This window comes from Sander vitreus, chromosome 23 (genome assembly GCF_031162955.1).
Source record: "Sander vitreus isolate 19-12246 chromosome 23, sanVit1, whole genome shotgun sequence".
NCBI lineage: Eukaryota > Metazoa > Chordata > Actinopteri > Perciformes > Percidae > Sander > Sander vitreus.
In genome coordinates, this window is record NC_135877.1 from 19606225 (window position 1) to 19622950 (window position 16726).

A 16726-nucleotide genomic window follows, 5' to 3' on the forward strand; every position below is an offset into this window, starting at 1 on the left:
CTCCCAATGGTAGCTCTATACTTCGCAAGCATCAAGATATAAGGAAACAAAGTGACTTTTCAAATTAAGTGTTAGCAAAAATTAAAGTGTACTAATACAAAATGATCATTTACAATAATAAGAGTAACTTTAATTTGGTATTTTCTAGTTTTTCTCTTCATATTTGGAGTTCTGCACTTTTTCTGACCTGAAAAACTGTAAAACAGATTGAGGTATGAAAGATACTGAGGGTGGCTTGTTGTGCAGGAAGTTTACAATAAAACACAACACAAATACAATACAATGAGTGTTTGGTTTCCTCTTCTGTGTTCAACTGTCTGAGGCCTGATTAAACAGGTGTTTTTGGGAATCTGATTTCATTTTTCAGATGTCATTGTTTTCCATCAGATCCCCCTGAAGCACCTCTGAAGGGTATTCCCATGTATTCTGCTGCACCACTTCACCACACAGCTCTCAGGACATGTTTTACAGCCTTGTCCCTGGCCCTGTGTAACGGACAGCCCTCTCTCCCAGGCCTGGGGCGAAACTGAACATCACATGTCAAAACCTTCGTGGCAGCAGCACATTTGCATTGGCCTGCATCCACAAACTGTCACTGGGGTTTACCCAACGCCACATGAAGCCTTCACTGCTCTTCACACTTAGCAAAATCACCCGAGCCACGCAGCAACAGACTGATAGCTGACTGGCACCTCTTAGCTGCATCACAAATCAAAAGAAAAGTAGAGCAGACAGGTGTTTGTATTCTGTTCATTTGGCTGCAGTGCCAGGGGACATGCATTAGCTAAGCTGCGTTTGATGACATGATCTTGGCACTATCTGCAAAGGTGTGTTTAAAGAGTGTGTTGAATACCAATCCTTTTATATCTGGGCCAAATTGTGTGTTAATCACCTTTTAATAAACTGTGTAAGAAGTTTATATCTTAGGACAGATGTTGCAGCTGTATTTCGCATACTTTTTGGGGGATGAGTTTACTATTAATCTATTCTAATTTCAGAGTTTTTTTCTTTTTTCTTCTGCGATTGCACACACAAAACAAGTTACTTTTCACTGTTTTACAATTAGGTTTAGACTAAAGCATCAGCTTGCCATCCATGCTAAGAAACTGCAAGAAAGAAACATCTGCCATGTAGAACTTCTTGGCATGACACGTCACTTTTAGAGATGCAGAATTTCACATCTCACTGCGCACCAGATCTCTTGAAGTTATTATATCTGCGTTAGATGCAATAGTTTTCTGGAGCGAATGGCGTGTTTTGTATCTAGCTTCTGAAGGTTCGCTTATCAACGTGTCAACACATCACGAGTTCCACATTTGGGAACCACATGATCAATTATGTTTGATACATCAAACAAAATTGACGAAAAATTGAAAGAGTTTTCTTGGATTTTTGAGAAAACGTATCTTATCTCAAGCAGAAAACAAGCAGTAACTTCTAGAGATGAGGTGTGAGGTGAGACTTGAGCTTGTCTTGCGTTTGTTGCTCACCATGACAACACGGCGGTTTCATTTAAGTGAATGAGTGGGCTATATTTTTTGATGCAGTGCTAATATCAGTTTGAACACAACCTTTTGTTCGGTGGTGTGGCCTGTACACTACCAGCACTTTATGGAAGAATTCCTAATGTTGTACAGGAGTGAATTAACTCTGGACACTGCTCACCTTTAAAGATGTTGAGTATTGGCACAGGTGACTGCTTATTGGCAGCTTTTACCCTAAAAACCTCCATGAAAGTCCAACTCTAACTGCAGCCATTGAGTGCGTGTGTGATCATGCATGCGTTGACTAACAACAGTTATAGTAGCTACCTAACTAACAAAGGGACTGCTGTGTCGGTCGGCTGTCCAGAGCCCCAGGGCTGTTTACACATGCCATTGTCTCCCTTGGGCCAATCAGACAACCCTTGCTAGGTAAATAAGCATGCTACAGCCAATTGCTGGCAACCACACCAGGATCTGGGCTGGTTATCTGCAGCACCCCAGGAAGTGAGAGAAATGATGTGAGAAGTGACAAAACACATTAGTGCAACCTCCTATCTCCTCCCCTCTGACTATCTACGTCATATCTCATTAGAGACTTAATTCATGCAGCCCTCTGTTCTCATTGGAGGGTCGATATCGTTCTGCTCGCTCATCATCTGTGGCCCATGGATTTCCACAGAAAGCCTAAAGCATCGCTGATAATAAATTTACTGTTTGGAGAAGTGTGAACATCTTTTGCGGAAGCAATGACCAACACAGAGGAATGTTTAATAAATGGAATGTTTTTATGTCAGTGTAATGCACTTGAGGTGCCACGCTGACATTTGCATAAGGTGCTTTCATGTGTTGGTGGGAACTTCCAACATGTGGGTTTCCAAGTTGGCTGACAGACATCATTGCTCCTACCCACACTACTGTGTCAAAAAACTAAACTCAAAAGACAACAGATACACAAATGGTTGTCCCGCAGCTTAACACGGCAATTTAATCCTAGTTAGGATGTTTAGTCTGGCAACAAACATGTAATAAAAATGTGTCTTTGACTTGTTTTCTCGCTGTTGACACAACAAAAACTTGATTGTTGCGCTTTATTGATGCAAGTAAAGGTTATTAATGCATCACAACACAAGTTTGCCACACAGAATCCAATTATTCATGACGAATAACTGGAGAATTTCAAAATTGCACTCACACAAGTTCGGCTGGATAAAGCATTTGTTCTGTGTGAACAACAAGATGAGTAAAATCACTTTATTTGCTGCAGAGCTGACAAACCAGGGAGCTCCATCATGGCCATGACAATCAGATGTCAGCAGATTAAGATTTATGCACTTCCTTGATTCCAGACATGGTGGCATCGTATGCAACCTAGACCATATTATTATGTTAATTTGGGACAACCAATTTTAATGTTCCGTTAATGCTTGCAGCAGAGGTATGTTCTTCAGATGATGCGATACTGAGAGACGACACCAAAGCAGCGAAAAATACATGACGTGCCTAAAAGCTGTTTAAAAGCTGCACAACTTGCAGCTGCACATCGCCACAATGATGCAATCTGCCTCTTGCACAATCAGCCCTAATAGTGTGATGTTCCACCATGTTTTTTTTTCCAAAGTGCTCAATGCTTTACAAGGACTGAATGCTTCACCCTCCCTGACCCAAACTGCCCCATGTTCCCCGATTCTTTTAGCCCCGCTATGCTCCCACAGCCACCCCACCTCCCTCTGGGAGCCCTGGGAGTGTTTGTACTGGAGGCAGCCAGCGGAGACCGCCGGTGTTTTCATAGCAAAATCTCTTTCCTGAGGTAATGCTGGCCTGGGTTGACCGCTGCAGCACGTACAGACCAACAGCGGCTCTGGCAAGAGGTCATGGATGGCCTGTGATCACATCACCATGGAGCCCAACAGTTTAACATTTAGCAGCCGATATTTGGGCTATGACATGATTTCACAAGCACTGCAGTTCACATGCATTCGCTGTCTGGGAGACTGTCTGCCTATGAACCAGGCCCACAACATGTCAGGAAAAGTTTCAAAAACTCTATATCATCAAAAGTTAGGTCAAATATCTTTGAAAATATCATTATTTTTCTTCCCAGTCCAATTTCATTTTGAAAACGTTAAAAACTATAATAATGTTTCTACTGACAATTCTTGAATATATACGACCCATCTGCCAAAATGAAAAGATCTTGACAAAATAATTGATGGATAAATAGTTGAACAGATTGTTTGCCCTCCCAGTGTGTATTGTTGCCTGAAGCAAATTCAAATATTTCAGTCACTACCTGTCAGTCTTACCTTTATCTCTGGCAGGCTGATCAAGTCATATGAGTCAGCACGTGAGCTTGATAGTTTAAAAAGGATTGCTGCACTCAGAAATAAACTCTCTCGTGCAAGAGGACCAGAAATCTAGTCTCTGCACACTTAGGTCCAATGCACAAAAACATTACTTTCAGTCTCACAAGTTAAACACAATTGTAATTCCCAAGATCCAAAAACATAGGAAATACAAGAAACCACAAGATAAATCAATACAAAAGCATTGAGGGGATGAGGCTGTCTCTAGTACAGTTTAAATTCAAAGGGAAAGAAGCATTGCATCAACATTGGAAAACTCCAAGTGCAGTAGCTTAGTAAGTAACTCCTGTCAAAACACTCAATCTATAGCATGATGCTATTATGACACACCACTAGGGCTGCAACTAACAATTATTTTCATAATCGATTAATCTGTTGATTATTTTCTTGATTAATCGATTAGTTGTTTGGTCTATAAAATGTCAGAAAATGGTGAAAAATGTGGATCAGTGTTTCCCAAACGCCCAAGATGACGTCCTCAAATGGCTTGTTTTGTCCACAACTCAAATATATTCAGTTTACTGTCACAGAGGAGAGAAGAAACTAGAACAATATTCACACTTAACAAGCTGGAATCAAAGAATTTTTACTTTTGTCTTATAAAAATTACCCAAACCGACTAATCGATTATCAAAATAGTTGGCGATTAATTTAAAAGTTGACAACTGATCGATTAATCTTTGCAGCTCTACACACCACATTTAAACCCATCGGGTGTATGCACCCAATAGAGTTCTCAATGATATAGTCTTTGACGAGGTCTTACTCGAGAGCAGAAACAGTTTGGCAACAAGAAACTGTGCCCCGGAACAAAAACTGGAACCAGGCGCGAGCGGAGTTCTTTAAAAAAAAAAAGAAAAAAAAAGGTTCCTGAAAACGTTTCATTATGCTAGTATAGCCATTAGGAAAAGTGTCATTTCAAGACTATGAGCCAGACATACTGGACCACATCAATGCTTACTGGGATGTTGGAACATTAATGTATGCTACTTTTATTCATGTAGTAGGAATGGATGAGCATCCAACTACCAAGCTGCCCAAGCCTTGTGTTATACAGATCAGTCTAAAGAGGCTGGGACAGTAGACAAACTTGAGGTAAAATGGATTAGGCCGAGGCAGAAGTGTGTGTTCACTGTGGCCTCTAATTTACTTAAGTGCAGTCTAAACGGCGAGGAAGAGATAAGAATGCTGCTAATAGACCTTGACCTCAAGTGACAGTCACACAAAGCAGGCACACAAAGAAACCACCATAACTTCTTTTGACTAAATACTGCCTCAAATGTATCTCCTTGAGATTAAACTAAGAACTGAAAAAACATGATCTCTCCTTTGGATTACTGAAGACAGTCTTTAAAGTAATTAGTCGATTTGATTTGTCGGTGACCCAAAGGCCCTCTGGTACTAATGTCTTTGATGATTCACCTTAGCTACAGTGGCGTTGTTTACTGAGTTTGGAGGAATTCTTCCATCAGGGCCTTACTCATGTTAATATAAGGGTGGGTGTGGTTTCGACTGTAACAGACAGATAAACAGTTCATCTCGCTTCTGCTCCAGGGAAGGCTCTGGAGCGCTGCACTTAATGGTGCCTGCGCAAGCAATTTTATAAGCTGCAGAATAAGCAAAGTAAAGCCACACAAAGACGGACGCACACATACACACAGAAATATGCTCAACCACAGCGAGGGAAACCAATCTGTAAAGAACCATTGCAGAGCGCCAGTGCAGTGTGCGGTTGCGTAAGAGAAGAGCAGATGAAAAGCGGGAATGTGTCGCTGTCGACACCCGAACCAAGCGAGACAAGTTTGTTTATCTGAACACCTTCCGATCACCAGCCGTGAACCAGGAAGCAGCAGGTGCCTCGCTCCAACGGCAGTCCCTGTATTGTTGACAGTGGATAAACAGGTTGGGGTTGGGATGGGGTAGTCTGAGAGAAAAAGGGGTTAGTGAGGGTTGGTGTTTTCCCCTAAACATTGGAGAGGAATTAGCCCTGACTAGTTCAGTGTAAAATTTGAAAGTGTAAGCTGTTTGTTGTTTCTCTCCCCAGTTGGCGTTTATTAGTGTTGCCTTATTGCGGCTCTGCTGAACAAGCCTGGCCCGCGTTGTCGCCTGGCAGGGGCGACAGTGGGATAAAAAACCCAGTGAGGGGAGATGGCTGGCGTTGGGGGAAGGAGAGTTTCCATTGTGTTTCCATTGTAGCTCTGTCACTCTCTGCTGCCCTGGCTCGCTGTCCCCTTTAAGCAGCCCGTCCATGTCAGCAGAAATGAGCTTTTTCCTCCTCTTTCATCCCTTCCCTTTTCTTTTCCTCCTCTGCTATTCACTCGGATGTTTCTTCAAATGTCTTAAAAAGCCCGATCACACGGTCTTAGCACATTAACCCATCTGCAGCTTAACCTTGAGAGCTGGCCTTATTGTCGCCAAGCGCTGAGAGCAGCGGGACAAACAAAAGTTTGGATTGTCAAATGCATACATGGGTTCATTTTGGAACAATGTTGCTGTAAATCAACTGAAAAAAAAGAAAGAAAGTTGTTTCACACAAACTTTGGCTTAACAGTAGGGGTATTGTTTAATGTAATGTTTCAGCAGTGCAGAATGCTGCGGAACATCTCGGCGGTTTCTCCTGTTATCCTCATGGTGCCAGATGGAGGGGGAGGCTTGCCTCGGGGCAGGTGAGCAAAAGGGGAGATGGAGGTGGGGTAAGATGAAGGTGAGGACTCGGGTGACCAGTTTTACCTGGGACTGACTCGAGCCCGTCCGGACATGCAAGAGAGAGAACAGCCCGAGAGGAAGAAAGAGAAAGAGAGGGAAGAGAAGGACAGCAAGTGAGTGCTCAGAATAGGAAAACACCTCTCATCACTTTTTATCACTTTTTTTTCGTTTTGGCCTCAATCTATTTTTACCCTCCCTTGCTTGCTTTCCTTTATCGTATTCATCTCCATCACTGCTTTAGTTTTCTTCTCCTCCCAAAACTAGGGCTTTTCCCTCGCAACATGTTTCTCCATTATGTGCTCCTGAGGTATTTTTTGTCAAATTCCAGGGAGATGAAAATATTCCTGTAATTGTTGGCCTACGGGAAAGAAAAAGAAAAAAACTCCCACATACCAAAAGAAGTAGGATAAATAGAGTTTGGACAAGCCAGACGTTTTTAAAAGCCTTTTCTTTGCTTCGTCTGGCCATGATGGCAGGTTGTTTGTTATTGTCATATTTTTCACACTTGGCAATTAATCAGGTGTTACAGTTGAGCAGTGTGACAATATCAATCAATGGACACTAATTCTGATAAACCTGACTTAGTCTCGCTTTGCCAGACCCTCCTCCACAGCGCTGTGGAGGAGGATCTGGCTAGTCCACACATCATTCCGGGATGGGAGAAAAACGTGCTCTGGTTTATTGGCATTTCTTTAAACCAATAGCAATCGTCTTGGGCGGCCAATGATGGTGTCTCTGCAAAATAGCCTCGGGAAGGAACTTGTTTTGGTGGCACATGTGTATGTTTAAAAGTAGTTTTAGTAGTGCAACAGAAAACTCAGATTGGACAGATAGTTTAGCTAGCTGTCTGGATTTACCCTGCAGAGATCTAAGGAGCAGGTAACCATAGTCCTTATAAATCGACTGAAGTTTAAAATGCCAACACAAAGAAAGCATAAGGTGAGGGAATATCCAGCCGAAAATGAGGGACATCTGGCAGAATTTCCGGCGGCACCTGAACAATCCCAGAAATGTTACGTTGTTGATATAGACTAGTATTAGACCAACAGCAAACAGCTGGTCACAAAGTAGTAGTCCAAAATGTTGAAAACTTTTGTCTTAGCTTAACGCAGTCAGTGCTATAATAATAACAAATACTAATAATAATACAAATTGCAGTGAAAAAGCCCTGAGGTACTATATGTTGAAATTGTAGTAATAATCCAGTACATGTAAATGTGTCTATAAACTTTATGCTAGCAAGGCAGCTAGCCAGCTTGCTAGCATGCTCGAGAGTAAGCTAAAGTTTGGCAATTGCAACTACATAGGATAAGATTTTTTCCTCCTGGTGGGAATTTATGGTATGATATAGCCTTTGATGCTCCACAACTGCATACTTGAAGACTTGCTCAACTATTCAAACAGCAGTTTGAGTCTGCTAAAGAGTTTTCTTAGTGACTCACATACCATACTCCATACAAACAGTAGCCTACAGCAATTTTTAAAACATATCACCAGTTTTATACTCTAGATAGATATTTTATTGATCCCCAAGGGGAAATTCAAGATCCCAGTAGCTTAAAGACATCGCACACAACATACACATACATCGTAAACAGGATGATAAAATAACAAATCCACATGAATAATATGGACAATAAAAGAAAAGATACTAAATAAAAATCCACATGAATGTACTAAGGGATGTATAAGCATGAGACGCTTGCAGTGACAGGGTAAGGACTGACCTTGTGATTCAGTATGCATGGTAAGGTGCTCTATGAGAGTGTGTGTCTCTACATGAACTGAATGTCTTCTCACGCATACTTTGGTTTGAATGTATGGATGGGGTCTGTACTCCCTGTCCCACGTGTGTGTTCTTTGCATGCAGATTGTTTGAACTTTCCTTCACCCGGACGTTGATGCCTCGCAGCAAATAGCCCCAGTAAAGGGTGAGAACGGGACAATATTTATGAGTTATTAACACATGTCAAACAGATACTCTACCAGGAGTTTTTTTTTTCTGTGAAACCCCGGCAGCCCATATTCCTCTTTCAAAACCCCTCGTCCTTTTTCATTGTTCCTGCTCTCTGGTTTGTACCTGTAAAGCAGGTTGAGACACCCACCATGCGTGGTTCAGTCACAGTTTAACTGAATGCTGTCAGAGGTTATGGTAATAACAGTGGCAACTGAAACTCTGGAAGACACCTCTACATCTCCAGTAGTTTCAGATTATATCCCTCCCTCCTTCCCTTCCTCCTCAATAAACACAAAACTAAAATTGAGTTGAACTGTGACCAGGTTACTCAACACCTGTCAGATTGTGTTTGTCAAAGATTGGATTTCCCCTAAATGGCAAGTGATTCTTGTCATAGAGAAGGTTCCTATTCACTCTGTCCTGTAAATGCCACAATATTCCTAATTTGTGTGTGATTTATTCATAATAAATCAGCAGCTCTAATAGTGCCCAGTCTTGTGTTCATGCAGGTCTGAGTCTCTCTTCTGCTCTCCTATGTCACATGCAGGCTTATTAGAATATATCAGAGTATCTCTATCCACGGCTTGAAAACTACCTTTGCAAAAGTGCTCCATATTTTTTTCGCAATCCAATCACAGCAGACTGGGCTTTTCGAGAGGGGGGGTTTAAAGAGACAGGCGCTAAAACAGTGTTTCAGACAGACAGTATGAGAAAAATAAATTGTTCTTTGAACATTAAAGCTTGCAAACATGTTCTAGTAGAAACCCAAAATACAAGTATGAACCTGAAAATGAGCACGATATGTCTCCTTTAATACGAAACTAAAAGTGGCCGGTTCACCTTCATGCCGTCTGCTCCACCCTCAGGTGAATGACAGTTGCTAAAGTATGCCTTTCTGTGGAAGCATTACTCAGTCTTGGCCTAAGGAACAGCGTTTACTGACTAACTCTAAAAGTACAGTTGAAGGCATGATGGATTGTTGACACAGTAATAGATGGAGGAGTCCACTGTAACATTGTTTCTTTAGTTTATGGTCAAAACATTTTTAGGTGTCTCCAAAGTTCATTTTTGCTCCCTTTCTTTTAATCAGAATGTATTAATGAACATTCACTTTTTTCTTATAATTTTGCACCTCGATTTCTACATATCTTCTCCTTTGATTTTTGCTGTTGCCAGTTTTAACCGTTAACCCTGTGGTGCTTTGGCTTCCCTCGCAAACACCACTTGTAAAACATATGAGGTGTCTAAGACCATAAGGGGATGATAATGACCTCTCAAATCAATGTCAGCGCCTGTTTAGATTTAATTAGCAGCCTCCGAACAGGTTCTCTGTGTGAGTGCATCCACTTAGAGGCCCCTCATTGGATTTTCCTGTTCACAATGGAAAGACTGAAGCGTCAATTCTAGTAATCCTATATGTGCACTTGCTGGCCTGTCCCTCGAGGGCGATGCAATGTAGTGCTCTCTGTGCTCGCATGTTTTTCATTCATTTGTCATAAAACATATTTGTTGCATTTAAAGGTGCCTTAAGTGCGCGTGAGAGTGAGCGTGTGCGTCCGCTCGCACAGCGGTTAGATTGATTGAGCGGTGAATTGCGAGTCCCCTGGGTGTTTTTCGAGCGGTTTGTTGTTTCTGTTTTGTGGCTTCACAATGGCTCTGTGTGTATTGGGGTAGGTGGTATGCATGTGGGTAGGAAGCGTGTACGTTTCTGAATGTATGCATGTGTTTGGGTGAGTGGCGAAGGGTTGGAAGACCGAAGCTTTATACTTGCCGAGCTCTTGAGCAACAGGGAATCGGAAATAGATTTTTGTTTTTCGGTTCGGTATTTTGGGTAATTCCAGTCTCAAAGAGAAGCGGCATGACTGTTTGAGATGATGTAGCAAGTCCTATATTTCATATACAGTAACTGTCTTGCCTCATAGACGTGTTGACAGATGGAATATTTACAATCATCTATGTACGTGCTGTTGACATTGTCGTAGATTCCTGACGCATTACATTCCTCTGAATTCGTAATGAACTCGTGACGCCAATACTTTTCATAGGCCTGTTTAGGACTAACTTGAACATATGACTTTTCCAGGTCCACCACTCTTCTTACTCCTCTTCTTTCCACTTGACCAGCCCTGCGTGACCACCAGGTCTGGACCGGTGGAGGGCTAAAGTTTGCCGGGGATGAAAGCTGGGATTGTTGCAGGGTGGGATAGGTCCCTCCGTAGCACCTGGCCATCTGGACATTACATCCCCCAGAGCCGTAATGGATGCCCCCGCCTCCTCCTCTAACTCCTGGCTGAAAACCCATAACGGACGCCCTCACCAGCCCCTAAGGGGAGCCCCAGTGGGACTTCAGTTTGGGAGGTTGTGCAACTGGATAATAGGCTTCATTTAAAGCTCCATTCACGGCTAGGCCGGAGCCAGCTCTGAGGAGCTGTGAACTGCATTGGAGGGGTCGGCGGGGGTCACACAGCCCTGACCACCGACCGGTAGTTAAAACCCGATCAGCACTGCCGACTCATTCCATTACCTGCCTTCTGCCACTGTGTAGACAGGTGTAAAGGGGAGGGGTTTTGTGTCGCAGGTGTGTGAGCCTGATTCAGGTTGATCATGCTAGAGAGCTGGTCCATTTCAAAACCTGAGCAACATGATTAAATCTTTTTCTTAAAAAAAACTACCAAACCGCAGAGTCTGTATATGGGCGCATGCTCTACCAGGTGAGCTACCCAGGCGCCCAACATGATTGAATCTGAGGGCCGCTGCATTGATCTGAACAAGAAAAAGGAAAGTAGCTGTGCCCTGTTATGACTTTCTTTTGTGGAGCAAGAATAAAACATGAACAGGTGGGAAAGCTGAAGACAGGTGTGTGTGTGTGTGTGTGTGTGTGTGTGTGTGTGTGTGTGTGTGTGTGTGTGTGTGTGTGTGTCCATGAGTTGGACACGCTACTGCATGAAGGAATGTTAAAATGCAACTGTTCATTAACAGAGAGAAGAGAGAGGTCATTGGTTGATTTGTCTCCCTTCGCTGCCGTGCTACTTGCAACATTAACATTCTTGATTTCCATTTTGAAAGCTTGAAGTCACACACGTGTGCACGCAAGCATGCAAACACACACTAGTCCACTTGTATCTGAGCACACACGTGTGCAGACTACGTGAAAGCTGAGTCACACTTGCTATAATTCAAGTGAGAGGAGAAATGAAGTGTACGAGGGCAGGCTTTTGCCAAGTGAAGACATAGTGAGTTTCTTTAATCTTTACACACCATTAGGTTTCTGATGCAAATATGACATGATCTGGATTTGAACTAAACTAAATAAACTTTGAGTCATGAAACAATGAGTTTTACTTAGAAAATCGGACACTCTCAACCTCCTCACATTCCTCAAGTGGTGTAACAGATGAGGCAAGATTTGACATGAAAAAGATAAACAGTTCATCTTGCGAGACTCAGGCTCGCCCCGGAACGGTTGAACTTCTGTGTTGGTTGACCCCTCAAAACGCAGACACTGCTAACTTCTTTAAGAGTTTTAGAGTTTTTCCTGCCTCCTAATCTTTTCCTTCACCGCTGGGGGGGTGGGAGTCTATCCACCCGGGGCCCTCTTCATCTCATCACCTTACCCCTTGTCACACGTCAGGTGTGATTGGAGAAGCGAGACAGAGATATTCCAATTAGCCAGAGCTGCTGCATTACAGTGCGCTGCTGTTGAGTCACGCTGACAGAAGGGTAGCTGGATGGAAGACTACTACTTTATTTAATGGGGTCTCGGCTAAGATGATGGAATGCAGCGCAGTGCAGCCTGCAGTGAAGCCGGAGTCTTTCAGGGAAACCATTCAGCCTCAGTCTTTAACTTTTAACTGACGTCTTTAAATCTCATTATCTAAAAGACTTATGCGCACTAGTGCAGATAAAGGTTGATGTGATGTACTATTAGGTCAAATGTGACCTATGTCATGAGGAAAACCTCATAGGTAGTGAAATGATGTTGAATTGAATGTTTGTTTTGGTTTCTCTGTACACATTTATCTGGGATTCGGGGGCAGAGCTACAAAAAAAGTCTGGGACAATCATAGTGCATGTGAAAATCCACTTCTTTTTTTTCTTTTTTTTGAAAAAGGTGCCTTAAAAGGTGACATAAGACAAAAATATACTGACACAAGGTAAAGCAAGATAGTTACATGATAATGTTTCTTTCCATCATCAACCATGGCCGAAATAACCAGTATTGCTAACATCATCTTCACTTTCTCCAGAAAGTACGTCCGGATGATTTCAGCTTCCATCGCTACAGATTTTGCTGTGATTTAATTGCAATAAGCGGATCAGAAATATGCCGAAATTACTACATTATGTTGCGATTTGTAAAAAGTCTGAATTCACGCTTTGTCAGGTCTGTCCGCAAGATGACAAGCAAACAACTTTAAAATGCTTGTTTTCTGAATGAAGTTCAGGACTATGCTATGCAGGAGAATCAACACTAACAGGCTTTCAGTGTCATGCAAATTTCTCACTCGTATTGAAATATTTCAACTTGCGAGAATACGCATTTGTGTCGCCCGCCACTAATTTGCGTCATTGCATTGACTTTGTATGTAACAGCGCCCATGCAAAATGTTCGCTTTGCATTTGGTGTGAAAACATGTAACAATCTAGTCCTGCCAGCTAGTAGCCGCTGCATCTTACACCTTTCAACCTATAAGTGCAGCAAAGTTTGTCCTTTACACAAGATGTAATGCAGTTTCTCTTTAATTAGTTAAATCTTTTAGCCACATGCAGATTTTAGGATATACACAATAGTTGAATATGAACAAATGTGGTGCAAGATACAGTTGATGACTGAAGTATTGAGTATTACGTAATATTGAAAATATGCAACATTTTTGTGTTAAACAATATAAAACAAATGTGTCATTAATATCATTGACTAAACGTCAATGTTTGATGACATTAAGCTTAGAAAAGTTTCATTTGGAATGAACTTGGTTGAGTTAAGTGTAACCAGCTGATCCGCTTCATAAAAAAAGAAAGAATTGCCCTTAGTGTAAATGCTCAGTTAGAAAAGCTTTTTGCACAGCTCTAGATAAACCATTAGGCCTCTTCCATCCAACAGCCTAGTATGACATGTTGGCATGTTTTAAAAACTCCCAGCGTGTGCTTTGATAGTTTTTCCCCCATCGACCTTTTCTGGGGCAAGGTGACGTTATCAGCGCGAGGGATCTTATCAGCTGTGTAATGTGTCATAAGTGGATATGTAACTGAGGTGTGTGTCTGTGTGTGTTGGGTTAGGTAGATGTGAGGCAGAGTGATGGTGATAGGTGATAGATGATCGGTGTGATAAATGTGCCGATGTGTCAGTCATTTATGATATGCCCGGTAGCTTGGGGTGGGGGGGATGTGTGTGTTTGATAAATATGATAGAGATTCCATCTGCAAACAAGTGAAAACATTAGATTTCTGATTAGGCCTACATGTCTGAAGGCTGCTCTTGGATTGGAGGGACTGAGATTCATGATTTCTGCTCAGTGACAGCTCTGTAAAGTAGCAGAGATAGCAATGAGGACAGGATGTTCGGTTTATAACTGGTGTTAGCGAGTGTGCACTGAGAGGAAGATCTGATGCGCTTGATAAATGAATAAACTACACTGGGATTCACAACCGCTGACTATATGACATGTAAGCAGTGCTGTCTTCCTCACACTCCCTGTTTTTGTGTGTGTGTGTGTGTGTGTGTGTGTGTGGCCATGTGGAATGTTTCTCTACCTGCTTCGACAGGTTGCTCAGCTCTTCCTCTCTTCTTTTCTTCCTGTTAGACCTGCAGGGCCAGGTCAGAGCTCAGTTCATGTGACTACATGAGGCTCCGTGTGTGTGGATGGGCGGGTGTGTGTCGGGGGTCTTCATGTTTACTGTATATATACGGCTCAAACTCATCCTTGTTATCGTGGGAATGTGTTTGTGTCCGTTGCCTACTGTGTGTGAACTACTTTTCTTCAGTTGCTCAAGGCTGTTATTGAGCAACACATGCTCCTGATTACTTTTACTTACATTTAAGCTACCAAAACATAGCCTGGTTCCAGAGTTCGGAATTTACAGCCCGCATCTCTGATATTGTCAGCAATTTAGAAACCATTAAATATATGTAAATTAAACAAAAAAAAGGAGAGTTTTTCAATATTAGCATACATTGACAGCCTGGTTATGCTTACTTGCTGACGTTTGCAAGCTACATTCAAGAACTTAAATAGAAGCTAATGTTATAGTCCTGCTCATGTCTGAACATAAATGTTTTTTCTACACCTTGTGAGAACATTACGGGTCAGAAGCAGGACTAGCTAAGATACTTAATGCATTATACAGTAAGTCAGCTAAAACCCTTTCCCACTGTATAAAAAACTTGCTAACATCTGGTTTTTGTCTTTAGCGGGAAAGATTACAATCTGCATTCATTCCTGGGACAAATGACTCGGTGACGGGTATTTATCGGCTCCAGCTCCGATCGGCAGTTATGGTAACATGACACCCGGGTAGATATGGTAGTTTTTGGCCCCTTTTTCCGGTGCAATGCTATGACGTCGCCTCCGTCTGTAACTTCTGCGATTCTTTTTCACCAAGACACAAATTCCGTTTGCTCTGTGCAAGCAGTGCTCGGACATTGTTTCAAATTAGTTGGCACCGAGTTTGAAAGAGAGACTGAATATAAGACATAAAAGAGAAGCAACCACAATAACATTGTCACTGTCCAATATTCTGCTTCCTGTCCACTAACCATGTTTTCCTGCGCATTTGTGAGGTTGGATGTGACACACCAGAAAAAAAACAAAAAAATCATACTTATCTACGGACAATGGGAAAGGAGTCTTTCGCCTGTGTTTAGCAGGTATTCCCGTGTTTAAAAACCCAGCATATTCGTGCTAATTTTGGTGGAAAAAGGGTATAACAGCTAGGTGGTAAACGTTAACCAGCAGGCCTGTTACACTAGCTAGGTTGAGCAGACACAGTGTTAAGTGTAAATATTCAATTGTCTCTGGCCTAAAACACAAGCTACGTATATCATTTCTATGTCAAACAATTAACAAGGACTCTTTATGTGCTCTATAACTCATTTAATAAGCAAACTGTCTTCATATAAACAACAATGGGGTTGAAATACTACAGAATTCCAAAATGTACTCATTATCCTGTGAGTCATAAGGTTGATTGGTTTCCTGATTGCACACAGTGAGAGGGAACTGACTCACCCTGATTTCATATAAAGAAGAAGATGACCACCAATTTGGAGGGTGTAACTAAAGTGTAAGAAGTAAACCACGTAACAATTTCTCTTTGGGGTAAAATAATACTTTTGGCAATGAAAGGAGTAACAGGTAGGGAGTAAAGTGGTGGAAAGCTAGAAATTAGCTTTCTATTTCTGTTTCAGCCGCCCTGCGTTTTGGAGTGTTTCTCTTTCAGGGATAGTGTGTCGCTCGCTCTATAGAGGGCCTTGTTCCTGGGCCTGTATTGTTTTACCGGATCGCCCATTGTGCTCTCAGACAGAGTAGGGAGGGAGGGTGGTGGCCAGGTGCCAGCCATGGCTACACCGGCTGCCAACCTCCCGCCAGGACACACACACACACACACACACACACACACACACAAAGCGGAATCGAGAAGCCCTGGATGCGAATGCCGGCCATGGATGGATCAGAACCACTCAGGCCCAACCAAGGCTCTGTTACACAGGCATGCAAAGACACACACAGACACTCATACACACACAAAGTAGCAGTTAGTATTGAGTTTCAGAAGTAACTGTAAGCAGCCATTTACACAGACTTGGATGTAGACTTACGTAAAAATAAATAAAGTTAACACAAACAAGACAAGTGCATTCAGACAAACAGATGTAAAATTCAAGTTAATGCTCCTATTACCTCATAGGCTGAAGTTCTATTGTTCTTGTTGCCATGGTGCTGCAATGCTGTTATTCTTACAATTATTATTGTGATATTATTGTGCTCCCAGTCACGTAAAGATCCCTTTCAACAAGCAATAATAATGCCACAATAATGTGGCAGTCTTTCGGTGAATACATTAATTTCTCTCGGCGACTAACTTGGTTTGCTTTGGAAACATTGTATTCTCTCAATAAACAATACAAGAATGATATATACTTCTATCAACACACACACAAACCCACAGATATTTAAAATAAAGAACAGATTATTCAGAGTATGGGCGGTATATGC